Consider the following 25571-nt stretch of genomic DNA (forward strand, 5'->3'; position numbering starts at 1 on the left):
GTACTGACAACCATTTAAGTCACAAAACTAAGCCTAGATTGCGTTTTCTGATCCAAGCATCTGTGTCCATTGTCAATATTGGTTCTGAAGCTTTTATGTCATTGCAAAGAACCTGCTTCAGCTACTTGCATGTGCCAGAAACTAGAAAATGGAAACATTGCCATCTGGTGGTGAATAGTAGAAGGTATTCAAGCAGACACAAGAGAAAATTCCTGATCTGGAGATTTCTAGTCATTTCCATTTGTTCTTTTGAAATTTTCCTGTTCTGATGAAGATAGACTGCCTGAATGGAATTATCCCTTTACCTTAGCTATATGTTTCATTGCCTTATCATCAAATAAGAATATAGAGTCAAGGAGAAGAATTCCTTTTCAATTTTAACCTTTATTTAGTGAAAATTACAGATAAAATTAAAAGGAGGCAGTTAGTTTTATTATCTCTATTCAATTTCCCTTTTTATAGGGCCTCTAGAACTTTGGGTAGATAAGGCTCAGTATATTTATGAGAGCTGGTAGGCAATAATTGCATTGGCAGGACAGGCATGGAAGAATTATGATCAACATTGCTTTTTAACACAGCAGTCCTCAAAAATCTCCCTCTTTTTATTTCCTCAATATTTCCTCAGAATCATTCTTTACTTTGAAAAATACTGACACACAAACTACTGGAGTGTCAGGAAAGACAGCCTTGAACATGTGATTACAAGTACAGCTTCCTTAGAATTCATAGTAGATCTCACTGAAAGTCCTTGCACTTATCAGATTAGATGATTTAAGGGCATATCCACACAGATGAGATCATAGATACATTGGATTGTCTGAATTCAGATAAGCATTAATGGTCATACTTCACCTCTGAAAGAATAGTTAGTCTTGCTTGGATTTTTTAAATCTTTTGTTTTTGTTGCTGTTGTCACTGTTCAGTCATATCTGACTTTTTGTGGCCCCATTTGAGGTTTTCTTGGCAAAGATACTGAAGTGATTTGCCATTTCTTTCTCTACCTTATTTTATAGATGAAGAAATGGAGGCAAACAAGATCAAGTGACTTGCTCAGGGTCACACAGCTAAGTATCTGAGGCCAGATTTGAACTCAGAAAGATGAGTTCTTGACTCCAAGCTGGGCATTCTATCATTGTGCCACCTAGCTGCACATTTTCTTTCCTGCCCTCTGTAATAACCTCTTATTTAGCTTAAAAAACCCATACACTGAATTTATCTAATGAGACAATGTTAAATATGTTTTATGTGCAATTATTGTTTTAATTTAATAGGCTATTTAGATTTGGAAAGTTTTTCTTCAGAATTTAATTTCATAAGTGAAAGAAGGTAATGTGGCTGTTGGCTCCCCTTATTTGCACCCTTGTTTTCATTGTCTGGCACCCCTAGTGGCCACTTAGGTACATGATGGTGAAAGACATCTGTCTTGTCAGTTGAAAATTCAGGCGATATATGGGTAGTAACTGACAAACTTTTAAAGATAAACTGGGAAAACTTTATTCCCTCATGATTCAAGGCGAGGTTATTCATAGGGTCATTGCCAAGATGACTTAAGAACATCCACATGAAACATCTTTAAAGGTGTACAATCTAAGATTGTGGGTCTTGCTAGAGAACAGAGGATAGTTATAAATGGATGGAATCTATTTGCAACTCCTCCCTGGTACGCAACTTGAGACTCTTTGGTCAGTATATCTATATTGCTTCCAAGATGTCATGTGATTCAGTTCAGCGTAAAAGGTGATCTGGACATATAGTCACAAGTACCATTGTCTTCCAAGTATGAATTTTACAAATGCTACAGGCATCTTCATTGAAAGCAAATTTTACTTTTTCAGTCATTTTCATGATAAATTCTTTGAGAGTCTTAAAGGGGGTTAGGAATATATTTACTCTCTTTAAGAAAGGGGTCAAAATGGTTACCACCCCTATGGTACCTCAGTCATTAATGAGCACCAGCAATTTCATGGATGGAGAAACTATAATCCCTTTGTAGCAAAGCATTAGAGATAATTTCCTTCTGGCAAAAGAAAATTCCAGTTCCATCCTTTCCTGTGGATATGACTTTCCTTTCTGCAGTGTCTCCACTCCGCCCTCTCCTCAGGAGTGGATTTAACCTTATGGGTGAAAGTGATTCAAAAGCAAAATTGATCAAAGCTTCTGCTTCTAATGGAAGCAACTGCAGCTTCCTATTCAGCTCCTCTCCTTCTAGCACTTAAATGTGTTTTCTCATGGTTCAGTTAAGGCTTCAATCTAGAGAAAACCGTGGATTCAGTTTTTACTCTACTTTGGCAAGCTATGGAATAAAAATCCAATAAGATTCTTTTTCATTTAGCTCTAGAGCCCCCATCTGTGACAGAATCTCAACAATCCTGATAGAGACTTTGCATTTTTATCCCTTTCTCCATGCCATGCCCATTAATGCCCTTTTTTTCAACTCCTTCATAGTAATGAAAGGCATTCAAATCAGGAGCTTCTATGAAGGATTAAAATTTATCTTACGCTGGCATCCAGTACTAATTAAACAAAAATGAAAACAAACTTTAAAGAGCAAAGAAAAGCTCTAAGCTTATTATATCATTATTATAACATATGATCTCTCCCAAGGGGAACAGTCAAATCACTGTCTGGTAAATTCAGAAGTCAAAGCTCAGTAGGAAAATAGACTCCTTGGCGTAGAACTGGAAGAGACTTCAGGGGTGATTCAGTTTAACTGCCTCATTTTGCAGAAGAGAAAAATGAAGTCCAGGGTAGATATGGCCCAAGGTCACACAGATGGTTAATGATGCTGTCCTCAGAACCTTATACTACCCCTGATGCTGTGGCAGCACAGAGGTCCAGAGACTGTTCAGTGTAAACTGGACACCAACTGCCATGTCCCTCATGTCCCTGATCTAACTTTCTTTGGCTATGGAGGGTGGTAATTGACCAAATAACTGTGTCAGCTGCCTCTTGTCCCAGCTTCCATTCTCGCTTTGCTTATTGGCACCATGCTCTGAAGAGGAACTGTGTTTAAACCTTTTGTCCCCTTTCTTATTTCTCAGAGAATTTCTTCTTTTCCTATTTCAGGATGAGGGATAAGTTAACTTTTTTTCTAGGTTAGTTACAACCTCACTATTCCTAGGGGCAGACATAGACAGGTATTGGGTATTATTCTTTTTCCATCAGAAAGTGATCTCCCATACTCCACTATGGAACAATCCATTTTTACTTCATGCTCTTTTGTCTCTTTTTGTATCCCTAGTAGGCACTTAATAAATGTTGATGATCAATTGATTCTGCCAATGATCACTCCAGCTGCCACTCCTAACCCCTCACAATCTTTCTCAACACTTCCAACCTATACTGTAGGAATTATTTGGATTTTTCCAAACGCTATATTCACAGGTCAGAACTTCTATCCCCTCCTCATTTGGTCTAGTTATTCATGTTTAGAGCAGCAGAACCATAATATAGTATTTTTCCATGATATACTGTTTATCTAATATTCCTGCCTGAAAAAAATCTATAAATTAAAGTTTTTTCAGTCTATAAGAACAAAATTTCATACTTTGTGAACTTGATAATTCGCAAATTTACTTTGTCAAGTGAATTTCTGTTGACAACTGCTCTCGTTCTCTATAACAAATGTGCACAATTTGATTTTGAACATGGAACTCAATTTTTCATAAAAGTCATTGTACAGATGAAGAGACACAAAAGCCTGTATTAACATTTGTTTCTACTCAAGCACATAATCAAAAAATTCCCTTGATAAAAAGCAGCAAATGAATTTCAAAATAAAAAAGGGCATGCTCATGAACTGTTAGACAGGGGTGGAGAACTTGCAGTCTTAAGGCCATATGTGGCCCTCTACGTCTTCAAGTATGGCCCTTTGACTGAATCCAAACTTCATGGAGCAAATCCCCTTAATAAAAGGATTTTTTCTGTAAAACTTGAACTTGGTCAAAAGGCCACACCCAAGGACCTAGAAGGCCACACACATGGCCTCAAGCTGTACATTCCCCACCCTGTTAGAGTATCTAATCTGGTCAAGTCCGTTTTCACTTGATTAAGCTCAGGCTGACAGAAGGTCATCTTAGAAGCTACACATTTTTCTAATTCTATGATAACATTTAAAGTAATGAAATACCACTTAATTGTGAAAAGGCAAATGCCACAAATATTTATCATTGTGAAGTCTTTTACCCTGTTCTACTTAGCTTAATAAATGATTAATAGACAAGAAAAAAATAAAAACAGCATATGTAATTAAGGCCCTTTTGTTATGACTCAAGGACTCAAGTGAAGCTGGGGAATTATTTAGACAAGAGGAAGCTTGTGAAAGCTGTTTGGTTATACAGAAGAGAAGGAAGAGGTGACTTGAAACTGTATTCAGCTAAATTCACCCTTTTCAATAGTAGCTATGAACAGCTGCCCTTGGCTTTGGGTGTTTGGCAGGAAACCTCTAATTGGAAATCCAAGATAGCTGAACAAGCAAGCCTTGGGAGATTGTTCTAAATACATAGATTTCTCAGGAGTCTCAGCTACTTAGCCCCTACTCCCCACCCCAGAGGCTACTAGCTTTGTCCAATAGGTAATTAGTCACTGAAGTTAGCTCAATAAGATGGCAAAGAACTAAGGATTAGTGCTCTGGTTTTCACCAAATATGGAGGACAGGAAGAATTTATTGTGATCTTCACAAAGTGAATGATATTTAATCTTTAGCCTCAGCCAAATAACTGTTATCTGTGTTCAAAGAGTAGGCTAGCTTCCTTTCCATAAAAAAGAAAGCGAAGAATATTTTCTTTGATATTCTTTCCAGAATATCAGCAAGACTGACATTCTCTTTGGTAAAGTAGATTGGTGGGTGAGTCAGGTTGGTAAAATGAATAGGAGGATGGTACAAGACTGAAGTGGGTCGAAAGGAAGTTGAGTGGGGTTGTCAATTTTTTAAGAATTGATACATAATTGGTCACATATGTTTTAAGCAGGCGCTTATGGTTGCGCCCACCCAGTTGTAGTAAAACTAAGCCGAAAATCTCAACCACTATGATTTAGATGATAAATTAATTAGTAACTTGTATTAGAACATGCCATTATTTTAGTAACTTCTGTGTTCCAAATGTAGGCCAAGCTGTCTGTTGGAGGAGAAAGTTAAGAGATTTAGAGAATGCTTCTATACACTTTGGGTTGTTAGGGAAAATGAAAAGTTTCTAAAGGAAACAAAAATAAGTTGTCAGTGGGGAAAAAAAAAGGAATCTGACATGGAAAGAGGGAGATGACCCTTGGGAGAATGTTAGAGAGTGGAAGTGTTTTATACATGGGATAAAGAAAAAGGAAAGGACTATTGTACAATGAGAATTTCAAAATAGATGTGAGGCTTTTTCCTGAAGAGAATGAGCTGAGTACTTTTGTTGAGGTTTAGGAGTTCTAGGACCCCAAAATTCAAGGACAAGTGACTTGCTGGTCCTACCTCCTATGAATCTGACCCAAGCCTTCTTCTAGTCAAAGAAAAGGTTTATTAGAACACCAGTTAGAGTGAGCATGATTCTAAAAATCTGTAATACCGCCAAACTGAATCTGAACCATTGGCTAGACTTTTAAGGAATCTGAGCACTTTAATAGAAAGCAAAATGGATCCTTTATACAGAAGATTAATTGTGTGTTCATCCTTTGTTGCTGAAGAAGAACATGTCATCAGAGAAATAATGACATGACTTGCACTTGGTTTTGTTTTGAGTGATGGAGGGCTGTGCAGGTCACCAGCCTCACTTCTTCTCCAGAGCCATCTGAATCCAATGACCAGATGACTGGAGATGACCCAGAATGAGGGTATTGGGGTTAAGTGACTTGCCCAAAGTCACACAAGCTAGTGAGTGTTGAGTGTCTGAGGTGAGACTTGAACTCAGGTCCTCCTGACTCCTGCACTGGTGCTCTATCCATTGCACCACGTAGCTGCCCCTATACAGAAGACTATGGGAACAGAGAAGGGGTCTAGATGGAATTAAGGGTGGAAAGTGGCTAGGACCAATTTGGAGATAACAGACAATGAAAGACTGGGCTATGTTAGAGGTAAGAGGGAGATTGGGAGTAGGCCACAATGACAGGCCAATGGAGAGGAATACTGGGATAGATCTATGCCTCCAATGAAAGTCAGAGATTTGAGGGAGGAGCCAAGATGGTGGAGTAGAAAGATACACATATGCTATCTCCGAACCCACAGCTCATAAAATACCTGTAAAGAAGAACTCCCAATAAATTCTAGAGCAGTGGAAGCCACAGAACAATGGAGTGGAGGAGATTTCTGTTCCAGAGAGACCTGAAAAACTGACACCAAAGATCCATTGCGCACCAGACCCGGAGCAGAGCCCAGCCCTGTCTTGGCCATGTGGCACCAAGAGGAGCAGATCCAAGCAGGCTTCAGGGACAGAATCTCCAGCAGCCACGAAGGTCCCTCCACCCACGGGTACTAAAGGTCAGTGAGAGGGTCTTTTTGCCTCCCTGAGAGGGGAGCAGGATGTCCCCACAATTCAGGCCCCCTTGGGAGGCAGCAGCAGAGGCAGCAACAGACAGGGGCTCCCAAAGCAGGGAGGAGCTCAGATCCATTGTTGAAGGTCTCTGACTAAACCCCCTGAGGGAACTGAGCCCCGAGTGAGGGCCCTGCCCCGACCTGAGCAGCTGAACTTAATCTCACTCTGAATAGCAGCCCTGCTCCTGCCAAAAGCCCTGAGGCTGGGAAGCAGCATTTGAATCTCAGACCCCAAGCGCTGGCTGGGCTGATCTGGAGGCGAGGTGGGTGTGGAGAGGACACTCAGAAGTCAAGTCACTGGCTGGGAAAATGCCCAGAAAAGGGAAAAAAAATAAGACCATAGAAAGTTACTTTCTTGGTGAACAGATACTCCTCCCATCCTTTCAGATGAGGAAGAACAATGGTTACCATCAGGGAAAGGCATAAAATTCAAGGCTTCTGTATCCCAAACATCCAGAATAAATATTCAATGGGCTCAGGCCATGGAAGAGCTCAAAAAGGATTTTGAAAATCAAGTTAGAGAGGTCGAGGAAAAATTGAGAAGAGAAATGAGAGAGATGCAAGAAAAGTATAAAAAGCAGGTCAACACCTTGCTAAAGGAGACCCAAAAAAATGCTGAAGAAAATAACACCTTGAAAAATAGGCTAACTCAATTGGCAAAAGAGGTTCAAAAAGCCAATGAGGAGAAGAATGCTTTCAAAAGCAGAATTAGCCAAATGGAAACAGAGGTTCAAAAGCTCAATGAAGAAAATAGTTCTTTCAAAATTAGAGTGGAACAGATGGAGGCTAATGACTTTATGAGAAACCAAGAAATCACAAAACAAAACCAAAAGAATGAAAAAGTGGAAGATAATGTGAAATATCTCATTGGAAAAACAACTGACCTGGAAAATAGATCCAGGAGAGACAAATTAAAAATTATGGGACTACCTGAAAGCCATGATCAGAAAAAGAGCCTAGACATCATCTTTCATGAAATTATCAAGGAAAACTGCCCTGAGATTCTAGAACCAGAGGGCAAAATAAGTATTCAAGGAATCCATCAATCACCGCCTGAAAGAGATCCAAAAAGAGAAACTCCTAGGAACATTGTGGCCAAATTCCAGAGTTCTCTGGTCAAGGAGAAAATATTGCAAGTAGCTAGAAAGAAACAATTCAAGTATTGTGGAAATACAATCAGGAATACACAAGATGTAGCAGCTTCTACATTAAGGGATCGAAGGGTGTGGAATATGATATTCCAGAAGTCAAAGGAACTAGGACTAAAACCAAGAATCATCTACCCAGCAAAACTGAGTATAATATTTCAGGGGAAAAAAATGGTCTTCCAACGAAAAGGAGGACTTTCAAGCATTCTTGATGAAAAAACCAGAGCTGAAAAGAAAATCTGACTTTCAAACACAAGAATGGAGAGAAGCATGAAAAGGTAAACAGCAAAGAGAAGTCATAAGGGACTTACTAAAGTTGAACTGTTTACATTCCTACATGGAAAGACAATATTTGTAACTCTTGAAACTTTTCAGTATCTGGGTACTGGGTGGGATTACACACACACACATACACACGCACATGCACACACACATAGAGACAGAGTGCACAGAGTGAATTGAAGAGGATGGGATCATATCTTAAAAAAATGAAATCAAGCAGTGAGAGAGAAATATATTGGGAGGAGAAAAGGAGAAATGGAATGGGGCAAATTATCTCTCATAAAAGAGGCAAGCAGGGGCGGAGCCAAGATGGCGGAGTAGAAAGACGCACATACACATAGCTCTGAACCCACAACCCATAGAATGGCTACAGGGAAGTAACTCACGGCGAATTCCGCACCCAGAGGCCACGGAACATTGGAGCGAGGGAGATTTCTGTTTCAGAGAGACCTGCAAACCTCTCGCGGGGGGGTCCTTCGCGCTGCGGACTGGGCGCCGGGACTGGGCGCCGGGACTGGGAGCTGAGTGCAGCCCTGCCGCGGCCGCGGCACCGAGAGAAACAGATCCGAGCAGGCTTCAGGGACGGGATCTCCAGCGGCCGCACAAGTCCCTCCACCCACAGGTGACAGGGGTGGGTGAGAGAGTCTCTTTGGCAGGTCGAGAGGGGAGTGGGGTGCCCCCATAATTCAGGCCCCCCCCCGGGAGGTAGAAGCTGAGAGGCGGCTGCAGACAGGGGCTCCCCAAGCGGGCGGGAGCCTGAATCCATTGCGGAAGGTCTGTGCATAAACCCCCTGAGGGAACTGAGCTTGAGAGGTGGCCCTGCCCCGATCTCAGCACCAGAACATAATCTCATACTGAATAGCAGCCCTGCCCCCGCCAAAAGCCCTGAGGCTGGAAGCAGCATTTGAATCTCAGACCACAAACACGGGCTGGGAGGATCAGGAGGTGAGGTGGGTGTGAGGAAAATATTCAGAGGTCAAGTCACTGGCTGGGAAAATGCCCAGAAAAGGGAAAAGAAATAAGACTATAGAAGGTTACTTTCTTGGCGAACAGGCATTTCCTCCCTTCCTTTCTGATGAGGAAGAACAATGCTTACCATCAGGCAAAGACACAGAAATCAAGGCTTCTGTGTCCCAGCCCACCCAATGGGCTCAGGCCATGGAAGAGCTCAAAAAGAATTTTGAAAATCAAGTTAGAGAGGTGGAGGAAAAGCTGGGAAGAGAAATGAGAGACATGAAGTCAAAGCATGAACAGCAGATCAGCTCCCTGCTAAGGGAGACCCAAAAAAAATGTTGAAGAAATTAACACCTTGAAAACTAGCCTAACTCAATTGGCAAAAGAGGTTCAAAAAGCCAATGAGGAGAAGAATGCTTTCAAAAGCAGAATTAGCCAAATGGAAAAGGAGATTCAAAAGCTCACTGAAGAAAATAGTTCTTTCAAAATTAGAATGGCACAGATGGAGGCTAATGACTTTATGCAAAACCAAGAAATCACAGAACAAAGAGAGAAGAATGGAAAAATGGAAGATAATGTGAAATATCTCATTGGAAAAACAACAGACCTGGAAAATAGATCCAGGAGAGACAATTTAAAAATTATGGGACTACCTGAAAGCCATGATCAAAAGAAGAGCCTAGACATCATCTTTCATGAAATTATCAAGGAAAACTGCCCTGAGATTCTAGAACCAGAGGGCAAAATAAATATTCAAGGAATCCACAGAACACCGCCTGAAAGAGATCCAAAAAGAGAAACTCCTAGGAACACTGTGGCCAAATTCCAGAGTTCCCAGGTCAAGGAGAAAATACTGCAGGCAGCTAGAAAGAAACAATTCAAGTATTGTGGAAATACAATCAGGATAACACAAGATCTAGCAGCCTCTACATTAAGGGATCGAAGGGCATGGAACAGTATATTCCAGAAGTCAAAGGAACTAGGACTAAAACCAAGAATCACCTACCCAGCAAAACTGACTATAATACTTCAGGGGAAAAAATGGTCTTTCAATGAAATAGAGGATTTTCAAGTATTCTTGATGAAAAGACCAGAGCTGAAAAGAAAATTTGACTTTCAAACACAAGAATGAAGAGAACCATGAAAAGGTGAACAGCAAAGTGAAGTCATAAGGGACTTACTAAAGCTGAACTGTTTACATTCCTACATGGAAAGACAATATTTGTAACTCTTGAAACATTTCAGTATCTGGGTACTGGGTGGGATTACACATGCACACACGCTCACATACATAGAGACAGAGTGCACAGAGTGAATTGAATAGGATGGGATCATATCTTTAAAACAAAATGAAATCAAGCAGTGAGAGAGAAATATATTGGGAAGAGAAAGGGAGAAATTGAATGGGGCAAATTATCTCTCATAAAAGAGGCAAGCAAAAGACTCATTAGTGGAGGGATAAAGAGGGGAGGTGAGAGAAAAACATGAAGTCTACTCTCATCACATTCCACTAAAGAAAAGAATAAAGTGCACACTCATTTTGGTAGGAAAACCTATCTCACAATACAGGAAAGTGGGGGATAAGGGGACAAGCAGGGTGGGGGGGATGATAGAAGGGAGGGCATGAGGAGGAGAGTGCAATTCGAGGTCGACACTCATGGGGAGGGATAGGATCAAAAGAGAATAGAAGTAATGGGGGACAGGATAGGATGGAGGGAAATATAGTTAGTCCTATACAACACAACTATTATGGAAGTCATTTGCAAAACTACACAGATATGGCCTATATTGAATTGCTTGCCTTCCAAAGGGAAGGGGTGGGGAGGGAGGGAGGAAGAGAAGTTGGAACTCAAAGTGTTAGGATCAACTGTCGAGTAATGTTCTTGCCACTAGGAAATAAGAAAAACAGGTAAAGGGGTATAGAAAGCTATCTGGCCCTACAGGACAAAAGAGAAGATGGAGACAAGGGCAGAGAGGGATGATAGAAGAGAGAGCAGATTGGTCATAGGGGCAATTAGAATGCTTGGTGTTTGGGGGGGGAGGGGATAAAAGGGGAGAAAATTTGTAACCCAAAATTTTGTGAAAATGAATGTTAAAAGTTAAATAAATAAATTTAATAATTAAAAAAAAAAAAAAAGAGGCAAGCAAAAGACTTTTTAGTGGAGGGAAAAAGAGGTGAGAGAAAAACATGAAGTTTACTCTCATCACATTCGACTAAAGGAATGCCCACTCATTTTGGTATGGAAACCTATCTTACAATACAGGAAAGCAGGGGATAAGGGGATAAGCAGGGTGGGGGGTAGGATGGAAGGGAGGGCAATGAGAGGAGGGAGCAATTTGAAGTCAACACTCTTAGAGAGGGACAGGATCAAAAGAGAGAATAGAAGCAATAGGGGGCAGGATAGGATGGAGGGAAATATAGTTAGTCTTACACAACACAACTATTATGGAAGTCATTTGCAAAACTACACAGATATGGCCTATATTGAATTGCTTGCCTTCCCAAAGGGAATGGGTGGGGAGGGAGGGATGGAGAGAAGTTGGAACTCAAAGTTTTAGGAACAACTGTCGAGTTCTGTTCTTGCTAGTAGGAAGTAAGAAATATAGGCAATGGGGTATAGAAAGTTATCTGGCCCTATAGGACAAAAGAGAAGATAGGGACAAGGGAAGGGAGGGATGATAGAAGAGATTGGTGATAGGAGCAATTAGAATGCTCGGTGTTTTGGGGTGGAGGGAGAAGACAAATGGGGAGAAAATTTGGTACCCAAAATTTTGTGAAAATAAATGTTAAAAGTTAAATAAATAAATTTTAAAAAAAGAGAGATTTGACTACGTGGGAAAATTCAAGGGGGAAGGGGTTTTCCTAGGACCAGTACCCATCTCTTTGAGGAAGAAAAAACTGCTTGTCTTCCCAAGAATTATATCACACAGCCACGTATACTATCAAGTGAGAGGTCATCCAGTATATGTCAGAAGAAGTACAGCAGTAGTAATTGGTGATTCCCTGGTCACCTGTACTGAGGCTGCTATTTATATGCCAACAGTAGACTCTAGAGAGGTATGTTGTTTTGAGGTAGATGTGGGAGGGGAGGCACATGTCCAGGACAACATAAAACTTATGAAAACAAATGACAGCCAACACTTCTGGTGACTCATTCAGGGACAAGTGACACGGCCAGAAGGAACCTAGAGAAGTATAGCAGTGATTGTGAAGTCAGGCACAAAACTGAAGATCATTGCTAAATGATATCATCATTGCTGCTCACTGAATTCCAATGGATACAGAAAGAAAAATTTATTTTCAAAGTAGACGGATACCTAGGAAGGCAAAGTCTGGGACTGGGATTTGGATTTGTAGACCAAGCACAGCTGAAAATGTAGGGATGGAAATTTCCTCACCAGAAAAGTAGTATGCCTAATAAAATGCTTGTTAGACTATATTGTAGTATCTTGCAAATATAATTTTTTTTTCATTTTCATTGCCATGATGTTTTATTTTCTCTAAGGCAATTCATTATGTTTTTGTGGTCAAGTAAGTTTTTCCCCCCAATTTATTTATTTATTTTTAGTTTTCAACATTCATTTCCACAAAATTTTGAGTTCCAAATTTTCTCCCCATCTCTCTCCTCCACCCACCCCAAAATGCCTTGTATTCTGATTACCCCTTATGCCAATCTACCTTCCCTTCTATCACACCCCTCCCTTTCCTTATCCCCATCTTCTCTCTTTTCTTGTAGGGCAAGATAAAGTTTTATACCCCATTACCTGTATTTATTATTTCCCAGTTACATGCAAAAACAGTTCTCAACATTTGTTCTTAAAGTTTTGATTTCCAACTTCTCTCCCTTCCTTGATCCCCACCCAGACCCACTGAGAAGGCAACCAATTCAATATAGGCTGTATATGTGTAGTTTTGCAAAAGACTTCTATAATAGTCATGTTGTGAAATACTACCTATATTTCCCTCCATCTTATTCTGCCCTCCTATTTATTCTATTTTCTCTTTTGACCTTATCCCTGCACAAAAGTGTTTACTTCTAATTACCTCCTCCTCTCATTTGCCCTCCCTTCTATCATCCCCCCCACACCCCACTTATCCCTTTCTCCCCTACTTTCCTGTAGTGTAAGATATATTTTCATACCAAATTAGTGTGCATGTTATTCCCTCCTTAAGCCAAATGTGATGAGAGTAAGCTTCACTTTTTCTCTCTCACCTTCCCCTTTTCCTTTCCATTGAGAAAGCTTTTACTTGCCTTTTTTATGAGAGATAATTTGCCTCATTCCATTTCTCCCTTTCTCCTCCCAATATATTCCTCTCTTACCCCTTAATTTTATTTATTTGGATATCATCCCTTCCTAATCAACTCACCCTGTGCCCACTGTGTATATATGTGTGTGTGTGTGTGTGTGTGTGTGTGTGTGTGTGTGTGTAATCCCTCCAACCCAAATACTGAGAAAGGTTTAAAGAGTTACAAATAATATCTTTCCATGTAAAGTTCAGCTTTAGTAAGTCCCTTATGATTTCTCTTTTCTGTTTACCTTTTCATGCTTCTCTTGATTCTTGTGTTTGAAAGTCAAAATTTCTATTCAGCTCTGGTCTTTTCATCAAGAATGTTTGAAAGTCCTCTATTTCATTGAATGACCATTTTTCCCCCTGAAGCATTTTTGCTTCAGTTTTGCTGGGTAGGTGATTCTTGGTTTTAACCCTAGTTCCTTTGACTTCTGGAATATCATATTACAAGACCTTCAATCCCTTAATGTAGAAGCTTCCAGATACTGTGTTATCCTGATTGTGTTTCTACAGTTGTATTTCTTTCTGGCTTCTTGCAATATTTTTTTCTTGACCTGAAAACTCTGGAATTTGACTACAATATTCCTGGGAGTTTTCTTTTTGGATCTCTTTCAGGAGGTGATTGGTGGATTCTTCCAATATTTATTTTACCCTCTGGTTCTAGAATATCAGGGCAGTTTTCCCTGATGATTTCATCATGACTTTCATGGTAGTCCCATAATTTTTCAGTTGTCTCTCCTGGATCTATTTTCCAGGTCAGTTGTTTTTTCAATGAGATATCCACATTTTCTTCTATTTTTTTCAATCTTTTGGTTTTGTTTTGTAATTTCTTGGTTTCTCTCTCACATAAATTCCATCTGTCCATCTAATTTTTAAAGAACTATTTTCTTCAGGGAGCTTTTGAACCTCCTTTTCCATTTGGCTAATTCTACTCTTTAAAGCATTCTTCTCCTCATTGGTTTTTGGGCCTCTTTTGCCATTTGAGTTAGTCTATTTTTAAAGATGTTAATTTCTTCAGCATTTTTTTGGGTCTCTTTTAGTAAGCTATTGAGTTACTTTTCATGATTTTCTTGCATCACTCTCATTTCTCTTCCCAATTTTTCTTCCACTTCTCTTACTTGATTTTCAAAATCTTCTTTGAGCTCTTCCATGATCTGATACTACTGCATATTTATTTTTTGAGATTTTACATACAGATGCCTTGACTTTTAGGTCAAGGAACTTTTAGGATTTGGAATTATGTCCATAAAATTATTAAACTACCTATGTCCTTTGACCCAACAATACCAGTATTAGATGTTTCCCAAGATGATTAGGAAAATGGAAAAGAACCTACATGTTCTAAAACATTTATAGTAGTTCTATTTCTGGTGGCAAAGAACTGGAAATTGTGGGGACACCCATCAATTGGGAAATGGCTAAACAAATTGTGGTGCTTTAAGAAATGATGAACTAAATGATTTTAGAAAAACATGGAGAGATCTGCAGGAAATAATGGAGAGCAAAATAAGCAGAACCAAAAGAACATTACATACAGTAACAACAGTGTTGTTTTAAGAACACCTTTGAGCAACCAAGTCATTCTGACTATTGTAAATACCCAAATTAACCACAAAGATCCTTAGAATCTAGAAAAAGAACTGACACATATAGTGTGTGTGTGTGTGTGTGTGTGTGTGTATGCACATACAGATTTGTGTCTAATGACAGCCATCTCAAAGTCTGGGGTGAGAGGAAGGGGAGAAAAAGAAATGACACGATAATTTTTTGTATATTTGAAAGGAATAGCACATTGTACATAATGGGTTTGCAATTTCAGGTGCAGTACTCTGCTTCTCTATCCCACTTTGTTATGAAAATACTTGTTTTATTTCTTAAGTTTAGAATAAAAAAAATAAAAAATTCCCTACCCCATCCCCATCCTTATTCTAGTTGTGTAAAATATCTCAACAAACTCATCAGAACTGGCATAGTCCAGTCCACCAAACTCCTACCTGGGTAATATTCCTGACATCAATTATTAGCTCATAAGGAAGCCATGACCCAGAAAGGTAAATCCAAATAATAAGCTGCCTGGGTGAATGGAGACAACGTGCTGTTGGCAGTCTCCATAAAGAGATTAGCTCCAGTTCTTGGAGGAAATAAAAGTAATTGGAAAAAAATCCCACGCAGCACTGCTGGAAGTCTGACTTCAATCAAGTACAATAGAGTAATAGAAGAGATTAAAAGGACTGTATGTCAGGATTGGCATAAAAATTAAATTTACATAATTAAGAGCAATTCTTGAGAGCTACTACTATTACTTTATCATTGATGAAAAATAAAGCTACACATTGTGTGGCATCTAAACTTAATGTGCTGAAAGATGCATCTGGCTCTTTGTAGCTCACCTTGCCTCACCCTAGATTTGTTTTGAGAACCAGAGATTTGAGATTTTGGGTAATATCTATACAGAATTCCTTACTTTCTTATAACACTTGCCCTGGTCAAGTTTTAGGCTACTTGATTCACCTCATCCCCCCAATCCCCTGCAGAAAATTGTTATTTATGACTCCTTATCCCCACCCACTACAAAATCGCTCCATTTATTATAGGATAACCTTTAGAGGGCTAAGATCTTAGTTTCTAGGAGAATCATGAAAATGGGTAACCATTTTCATTGTGATGACCTGGGGCACACATTAATGGAACATAAAAATGAGACTTCATAAGCTTTTCAACCACACTTAAAATCTGTTCCCATTTAGCTATTAACTGATAGCCACAAAATAAGTGAGATTAACTTCTCTAAAAGAAAAATCTAAGAAGTTAAGATCAAAGACTATTAATTTAAGCACCCTCAAGGGCAGTTATATAAAATAGCATCAATCTGGGACACATCTAATCCAATTCATCATGTTGTTACAAGTTGGGCTGTGGAAAGGGGAGGTCTCATACTATGGAAGGACTTCCTGTGTAGCCCACCCTGCTTCAAGTATCATTCCATTCCACTTTTATCCTGCCAAAGTAATTTTCATTAAGCCCATATCTGACTAAATTACTCTCCTATAGGCTTCCTATAGCCTTTAGGATAAAATATAAACTTCTCTGTTTGACCTTTTTAAAAAAATTAAAATTCATTTTGAATTTAATATAAAAACACACAAAAAAAACCATTTCCATGTATGCAGCATAACGGAAAGATTCAGTATAAAACCATGAATTTATATTTCACACTGTTGACTTTTTCTTTTAAAAATTATGTAATAAATAATATATACTGTTTTCAAAGCTACCTTGTTTTTCTGTGCTTCCTTCTAAGTTTTATTTTTTTGTTCTCCGCTATGTACTTTTTTTCTCCCTCCCTCCTCATCTTGTCCTGGAGAAGGTTACCATTAGACACAAATATGTGTATATATATGAAAAATCGTGATATATATATATATAAATACTTCTATTTATCAATTTGGCTTTTAAAGTTTTCCGTGATTTTACTCCAATCTATTTTTCTAAACTCATATATTAATGCCCTTCCTATACTATCCAGCCAAAATGGCTTTCACTCTGTCACTACATACTATTGAATGTCCCCTGTGCTTGCAATATACTCCCCACTAAATCTCTTCCTTTGAGAAAAAGATCCAAATACTACCTTTACATAAAGCCATTCCTGAACCTCCTACTTACCAGGCTCCCTCCTTGTATTTATGTGGTGTTTATTCTACTTAAATTTGCTTTCTCCATATATTGACAAATGTATATGTTCTCCTCTCCAATAGAATGTGATCTCCTTAAGAACAGATAGCATTTGATTTCTTTGTTTTTGCATCCTTGGCACCTAGCCCAGTACCCAGCACATAGTAGGTGCTTGGGAAATTGATTTGGTTTTAGGGAGGAAAGAATGCTTAATATGCTAGGCACTGTGCTAAGTGTTTTACAAATATTATCTCATTCTCTCTTTACAAAGCCCCAGGAGATAGGTACTATTATTATCATCTATTTTACAGCTGAAGAAACTGAGGCAGACAGAAGTTAGGTGACTTGCTCAGGATCACCTAGCCAGTAAATGTCTGAGGCCAGATTTGATCTCAGATCTTCCTAACTCTAGTTCCAGAGCTGTATTTACTGTACCACCCACTATTAGTAGATTGAATGTGATACAAAGTCAGGTTTTTGTTGTTTATGTTTGAAGTGTGCATTGTTCACAATTTCCTATATTCTGAAAGACAAGTCTGCTACCATCCTACCACTTGCCAATGTCTGACCTCATCCCTCAATTGCTTTGGTTTTACTTTGTTTTAATTTTCTGTTTATAATTGAGAGTACTCCCCCACCAATAGCATAGGAGTTCTTTGGGGCTAGGCCTTTGGGGCTTATTATCACCATGACCCAGAACAGTGCAATAGCCATAAAACATAAAAAATGTTTTATGAATGAATAAACCACATTCTTATTTTGTAATAAGCAGGAAGGGAACCATATGTAGCATGACATTTTGGCTCAGTAAAAATGAAGTTTATATCCAACAGCATTTTCAAATTAAAAAAAAAATTATTATTCTATCCTTTGTTATGATTTACACTCTTTCCCTTTGTTTGAATAACATTTTCTGTTAATTAACAGATTCTACCAAATCTGCCATAAGATATTTTGCATATTCAATTTATTCATGCTGAACTGATTTTAATGTTGGTTAACATTTATAATAGTAACAACTTAACATTTATATATCACTCTTGACAAATTATCCAACTTGATCCTTACAACAGCCTTTGGAGGTGGGTGCTATTATTATTCCTACTTTATAGCTGAAGCAACTGAGGAAGGCAGAGATTAAGTGACTTGCTCACAGTCATAGTCTTAGGTGGGTGATGATGGATTTGAACTAATGTCATCCTGTAAGACTATCACCTGCACCACCTAGCTGCCTAAATCCAAGTATGAGGAAACCAAAAAGCTGGAATTTTTCCCATCCTTCAAAACACTCAGCTGTTCAACTATCTCCAAAGAATGTTTCTTGTTTGAAAATGTTAATGTTTAATCATGAATGTGAGAGTTTAACTCTGTCAATTCTTGATCTATTGATTTAGCAAAAGATATGATTTGGAGACAGCTAGGTGGTGCCCTGGAATCAGGAGAACCTGTATTCAAATGTGGCCACAAACGCTTAATAGCTGTGTGATCCTGGGCAGATCCCTTGCCTTTGTTTGCCTCAGTTTCCTCATTTGTAAAATGAGCTGGAGAAGGAAATGGTGAACCAGTCCAGTATCTTAGCCAAGAAAACCCAAAACATGGTCATGAATGTTTGGCCACTATGAATCAACTGAACAGCAACATCAGAGTTGGAATCTGATTGTATCAGATACCTCACTCATCTTTCAGATGAATTTTCCCAGCTTGGAAAAAAAAAATTACAGCAAATTTCTATGACAGAGGCCTCATTTCTCAAATATGTAGGAAATGAGCCAAATTTATAAAAATAAGAGTAATTACCAAATTGAGAAATGGTCAAAAGATATGAATAGGCAGTTTCCAAAAGAAATCAAAGATATCAATAGTCATGCATAAAATACTCTAAATCACTATTGATTAGAGAAATGAAAATTAAAATAACTCTGATATATGATGTCATACCTATCAGATTGGCTACTGTGAAAGAAAAAGAAAATGACAAATGCCGAAGGGGATGTAGAAAAATTTGGACCATAACGCACTGTTGGTGGAGTTGTGAGGTAGGTTAAACATTCTGGAGAATCCTTTGGAACCATGCCCAAAGGGCTATCAAATTGTGCATACACTTTTTACTCAACAATACCATTGCTAGATGTATATCCCAAAGAGATTTTCTTAAAAAGGTAAAAAGGGCCTATTTGGTACAAAAATATTTGTAGCAGCTCTTTTTGTTGTGGCAAAGAAGTGAAAATAAAAAGGGGTGCTCATTAGCTGGGGAAAGACTGAACAAGTTGTGGTATATAAACGGGATGGAATACTATTGTGCTACAAGAAATGATGATCACATAGTTTCAGAAAAACCTGAGAAGATATACGAACTCAAGCAAAGTTAAGTGAGCAGAACCAGGAGAACATTGTACACCGTAATAGCAATATCATTAATGATGATCAACTGTGAAAGACTTAGCTACTCGATCAAGACAATGATCCAAATCAAAACCAAAAGATCTGTGATGAAAAATTATTTTTTGCCCACATTTTCTTTTGCTATATGTCTACTACAGAATTTTTAAAAAATGTCTCCTTACTGACTAAAAAAAAAAAGAAACTTCCTAGTAGGATGTCTAAAACTACTGCTGGTCATGCTCATGAACACTTTCCCATTGACTCTGTCCCCTTTAAATAAATCAGAATTTATCATATGTAAAATGTGCTGAGTATGTAAAAATATTAAAACGTAAAACAGTACATATTAAACAAATGCATTAATAGCAAATACTCCAAGAACCCATGCTTTGTTAAACAAACAAATCAACTAAAAACATAGCACTCCCAGCACCACAGAGAGAATATGATTCTAGCTCAGTCCCAGCCCCAAGATCAGACAAAGAGAACAGGATATGACGGATTAATCACTGGCCCCTTGGATGTTCATGGAAGGCTGGCTGACTTGTCATATCTCTTCATGTTGTGTATCGCTTAATGATTAGGAACCAACTGCTTCTGTTGACATCATAGAGAAAGTGATCTCTGCCCCAAATCTAGAAGAATATGACCACTTGAGTCTTAAATTAGGAATGAGGAATGAGATATGACATGTCAAGAATGAGTGGCCATTTTTCCTCTTTTCACTTTTTCTTCCCTTTTTCTTCATACCAGGGCATGCTGAACACTGAGATGAATGGGCAAAATACCATTGAAAACACCAATTAATAGCCAAGGGAAATTGTCCTATGACTATGGTTCCTACTATACAAGCGTTCACCTACATTAATTATATCACGTATACAAAGTTTGTAGAATTTGTTTCACTCGGGACGTTGGCCCTTTTTATGAAAGGAAACATCCATTTGGACAAAAATGACAGGTATGTATGGAAGCAAAGTGAAGTTCATAAGGACATTCTGTGTTAACCATAACCTTGCTTTTAGCATGGAGCTGAATGTGCACACAAATTGTAGACTAGCACCATTTGAGGTGGTGTAGGCCAAATGTTTTCCCTGGGGCTTTCATGCATTTCCAACAATGTGGAACTAAACAATAATCAGACTTTGTCAAATATTTTCACATGTCCCACATGGCTAGAAATGCTTGCCAATCTTCTCTGCTTTGATAAATGGGTTGGCATTTGTCTGAGCGGTCCTAAAAGTTTTTTTTGTTAGTCTTTCTTGAAAAAATCCAAAATTCTGGAAATGAGGATCTCCAGACCGAAATCTACATTGCATATAGTTACTGTAATAGTGATTCTAAGATCAGTTCTCAGTTTTCAATCTAGCAAGACCTCAAAACAGCGCACAGTTCTCATTTGTGAAAATATTTTGAAGAAAGAAAATAGGACTTGAATTTTTTTATCATCTCAGTGAGATTGTTAGTGTGGGTTTGGTTTGTAGATGACCTTTTCCTATGGAACTTGACAAAGTTCCAAAGATGGTGCTTAGGCTGCACCAAATGTGGTCTCAATTTTAAATATTAACATTATCGTTTAAATCCAGAGATTAAAATGAAATTCAAAGAGAGGCAAGCCGATCATGGACATAACCGGAACAAATCTAAATGGAAAGAAATGCCTGAACATTTTAGAAGTGAATTTTTAAATGATAAAGCTCTGTCTGGCTGCACAAGCTGTTCCATCTGACGGACAGAATGCTTGTAAAATATCTTTCTTGGCCTACCCAGATCCCAAGACAGCTTTAATTCAACTCACAAGGTAGCACATATGTCCTAGCAATCTCTTGCCCTTGAGAAATGAGAATTTCCTGTTTTTATTTTGTTTTTGCTTTTTTCCTTGTCAGCCTTCACTATCTTTGAGGTTTACTTTGACAGCACTGAGGCTTAGGTGGAACAGAGTCACATACACAGAGTAAGGAAATCATTAGATTGTATATCTTTCCATCCTAGAAACCACAATTTTAAAATATTCCTATTGTTTTCATTTCCTTTGCTTTCTCTTTTGACAGCTTACAGGAACTTTGGGACAGCTGGAGGTATACATTATTTTAAAATTCAGATGTCTATGTCTGTAACTCTTTTCCAGAAAGTCCATGTTAGGGATTTTTATGGATTAAAGCTTAAATTAATTAACTGATAATTGATACATCTTGGAGAAATCCTACATTAATTTTGAGGCATGTTCTATTTTGATTTTGAAATTAAGCCTAAATATTTGGGGGGATTTATTTTATAAAACTTCTGCTTTTCTATTTAAGCAACTTAATAAGAAAAATATAAATAAAAATAAAAAGAACAACTTTAAAGATGTTAAAAATTGCTAAGAATATGCAAATATAGAAGTTTTCCCAAAGTGGAATCATTTAAATTATAATACCCCCATGTTTCAATGGAACTGTGAGCTCAATGAGGTGGGTATGTCTTCTGGTATAAATCACAAACCCCTTCACACCATCTCGCTCTATGTGATTTTTGTCCACATCTATTTTTTTCACAAATGCTACACAGAGGATTTATTAAACATGGAAGTCCTCTTCTGGTTCCCTTGATATTTCATAGCTATCAGTGAAACAATCTCTAGACAAGGGCTTCTTAAACTTTTTCCACTCACCACCCCTAAGAAGCATTGCTGTAGACCACATGGCCAATCCATGTCCTTAATGATGCCTTCTTCAACATTTTTCTCAAGTAAGACTGAATGTTACCAAAATGCTGCAACTTTCTTACACAAGTCTTATGTTTTCCTATTATCTTTTGGGTTCTCATTTTATGCTTCTGAGACTATAATGCTAATCAATGTTATTAAGCTTTTATTTGTTTTCAATGTGCTAGGACTTGGTGATTAAAAACAATGGAACAGTCTTACATTCTACCAGGGGATACAATATGTACATGCCTAAGTATATACAAAATAAATGCAAAGTTATTTCTTTGGGGTAAAGGGAGACTCTATTACATGAGAGAACAGAAAAGGTATCATGTTGAGGGTGATACTTGCGCTAAACTTTGGTGGAAACTAGTAATTCCAAGCGATGGAAGTTAGGAAAAGGTAAATTCCAGGCATAGAACACAATTTGTAAAGCTACAGAGATGAGGAATTGAAGCATCATATATGAGGAATAGTAAGATGGCTGGATTGACTACTCTGAAGCATGTATAAAAAGAAGTTAAGTATAATAAATCTAGAAAATTATTTTGGAATCAGGTTAAGAAGACTTTCAAATGGCAGACATAAGAGTATGCATTTGATTTTAGAGGTAAGAGAGAAATGCTGGAGCTTATTAATCTGATGAATGACATGGTCACACCTGTACCTTAGGAAAATCACTTTAGAAGTAGTGTAGAGATATAGTAATTGGATAGGGAAGGGACTTGGGGCAGGAAAACCAAACAGAAGCCTATTTCAGCAGTCCAGGAGATAGAGACTTGTACTAGAGAAGAGAACAGATCTTGCAGCTGTAAGAGATGTTATAGTGGTTGCTGCCTGAACATGTGGGGTAAGGGAGAGGAAGAAATCGAGAATAATTGTAATGGTTGTGAATAAGGGAGAACAGAATGTTTGTGGTAACCTAAAGAGAAATATCGAAGAAAGGGAAAGGAGAAGAGAATGAAGTAATTATGTGTCAGGCACTGTGATAGGTGTTTTTCTTTTTTTTTTTTTTTAACAAATGTTATCTTGTTTTTATTCTTGCAACAACCCTCCAAGTAGGTACTGTTATTATCCCCATTTTACAGTTGAGGAAACTGAGATAGGCAGAGGTTAAGAGACATGCCCAGGGTCACATAACTGGCAAGTATTTGAGGTCTGATTTGAACTCAGGTCTTCCTAATCCCAGACCAGTTGCTCCATCTACTATTCCAGGGATTGGTTTTGCAGGAAAGATGAGATAATGATTGGAATAAATAGGATAATAATTAATTATAATATATAATTAATAATAATAATTGCATAGTGCTTAGTACAGCCTGAAACATAGTAAGTGCTATTATATATAAGTATGCTAGTGATGGTTAATGATGATGATGATGATGATGATGATGATGATGATGATGATGATGATAACTACTTCTGGTTTAGACATGCATTTGAGATGCCTATGTTACATCCAGTTCTAAATGTTCAAAGAGCAAATAGTGACATAGAACTGAAGTTCAGAAGAGAGACTAGGGCAAAAATATAGTTCCAGAAGGGACTTGAATAGAGGTTATAACTAAATCTATCAGAGTTGATTAGATCACCAAGAGAAAATATAGAGAAATAAGAAAAACATTGACAAGACAGAGCCTTAGAGAACACCCATAATTAGGGGGAAAGACCATAAAGATGATGATTTAGTAAAGGATTCTGAGGTGGGTAGGAGGAAAACTGGGAGGCAGTGCCATGAAAATACAGAGAGGAAAGGATATTTAGGGATTCGAGGTGGGGTTAGAGGTATACATTATTTTAAAATTCAGATGTGTATGTGGGAGGAATGGTCAACAGCATCAAATGCTGCAGAGAAGCCAAGAAGAATTGAAAAGAGGTATTAGATTTGATAATCAAGAGACAATTATTAATGTTGGAGAAAGCAATCCCGGTTGAATGATACTATCTATCCAAAGTCAGATTGTGAAGAGTTCAGAAGTGAGGGGAGAGGAAGAAGAAGCTAAGAAAAGGAGGGAATTGTTCGTAGGAATTGGGTCCAAAAATGTAGGAAAGATAGGAAGTGATAGCTCAAAAGCACATAATGTTGGATTTTTTTTTTAAGGTAAGCAAATCCTTAGTATATTTGTAAGCAGTAGAGAGAGGAAACCAGTGGAAAGGAAGAACTTAAAGATTGGGAGGGGTGGGGGAATTAAGAGATGATTTTGTGTGCAGTGATATGGCATCATTAGGATTGGTATTTTAAATATGAGTTTTTGTAGTAGTGAGCATCTTGGGAATTATTCAAAATGTCTTATAATTTCCCAGATGGTATGGCAATTTACATTCTGCATCCCCTTGCTTTTTCCTGTGTAGATTGATAATCTCATTTGAATGACCAAGGATTTCAGGGCAATTTATTGTGATGATGATAATAATGACAATAATAAGTTAAAAATTAGGATTCACTTCACTCTAAGGAAGTGTACTACCTTCAAAGGGGAGGGTGATCCAAAGTGTTCAATAGGAGAAAGAATTTGAGGAGCAAGTAGGAGGCAAATTCTGCGGGGATTTGAATACCATGTTTCTATATTAAGTCATGTCAACAAATATTTATTCAGCAAGAATAATAAAGCTTCCCTGAGAGAGACATGACATAGACTCCCTGGGAAATAATTCCAGGGTCTAATCATAAGTGCACAAAAAGTGAAATAGCAATAACGTATTTAAATAATAGTCCAAGACAATAACAGAGAAGATGTCAAAAGGCACTACCTGACTGCTTGTCAAAACAATCACACAGAATTGTTATAGCACTCCTCGGAGCAGAGTTTTCTTTTCTTTTTTTTTTTTTTTTTTATTAAATTTATTTATTTAACTTTTAACATTCATTTTCACAAAATTTTGGGTTACAAATTTTCTACCCTTTTATCCCCTCCCCCCCGCAACACCAAGCATTCTAATTGCCCCTATGACCAATCTGCTCTCTCTTCTATCATCCCTCTCTGCCCTTGTCTCCATCTTCTCTTTTGTCCTGTAGGGCCAGATAGCTTTCTATACCCCTTTACCTGTTTTTCTTATTTCCTAGTGGCAAGAACATTACTCGACAGTTGATCCTAACACTTTGAGTTCCAACTTCTCTTCCTCCCTCCCTCCCCACCCCTTCCCTTTGGAAGGCAAGCAATTCAATATAGGCCATATCTGTGTAGTTTTGCAAATGACTTCCATAATAGTTGTGTTGTATAGGACTAACTATATTTCCCTCCATCCTATCCTGTCCCCCATTACTTCTATTCTCTTTTGATCCTATCCCTCCCCATGAGTGTCGACCTCGAATTGCACTCTCCTCCTCATGCCCTCCCTTCTATCATCCCCCCCACCCTGCTTGTCCCCTTATCCCCCACTTTCCTGTATTGTGAGATAGGTTTTCCTACCAAAATGAGTGTGCACTTTATTCTTTTCTTTAGTGGAATGTGATGAGAGTAGACTTCATGTTTTTCTCTCACCTCCCCTCTTTATCCCTCCACTAATGAGTCTTTTGCTTGCCTCTTTTATGAGAGATAATTTGCCCCATTCAATTTCTCCCTTTCTCTTCCCAATATATTTCTCTCTCACTGCTTGATTTCATTTTGTTTTAAAGATATGATCCCATCCTATTCAATTCAC

General features: G+C 38.2%; 1 long non-coding RNA gene across 1 annotated transcript in view; it reads left to right on the forward strand.

The window, feature by feature from the left end:
- Positions 1 to 25571, forward strand: part of LOC140503046 (uncharacterized) — a 31133-nt gene that overhangs the window by 2086 nt on the left and 3476 nt on the right. Inside the window, exons 2-3 of the long non-coding RNA XR_011966689.1 lie at positions 18804 to 18894; positions 19994 to 20201. This is a non-coding gene — a long non-coding RNA (uncharacterized lncRNA). The remainder of the gene's footprint in view (positions 1 to 18803; positions 18895 to 19993; positions 20202 to 25571) is intronic.

This window comes from Notamacropus eugenii, chromosome 5, assembly GCF_028372415.1.
Source record: "Notamacropus eugenii isolate mMacEug1 chromosome 5, mMacEug1.pri_v2, whole genome shotgun sequence".
Classification (NCBI taxonomy): Eukaryota; Metazoa; Chordata; class Mammalia; order Diprotodontia; family Macropodidae; genus Notamacropus; species Notamacropus eugenii.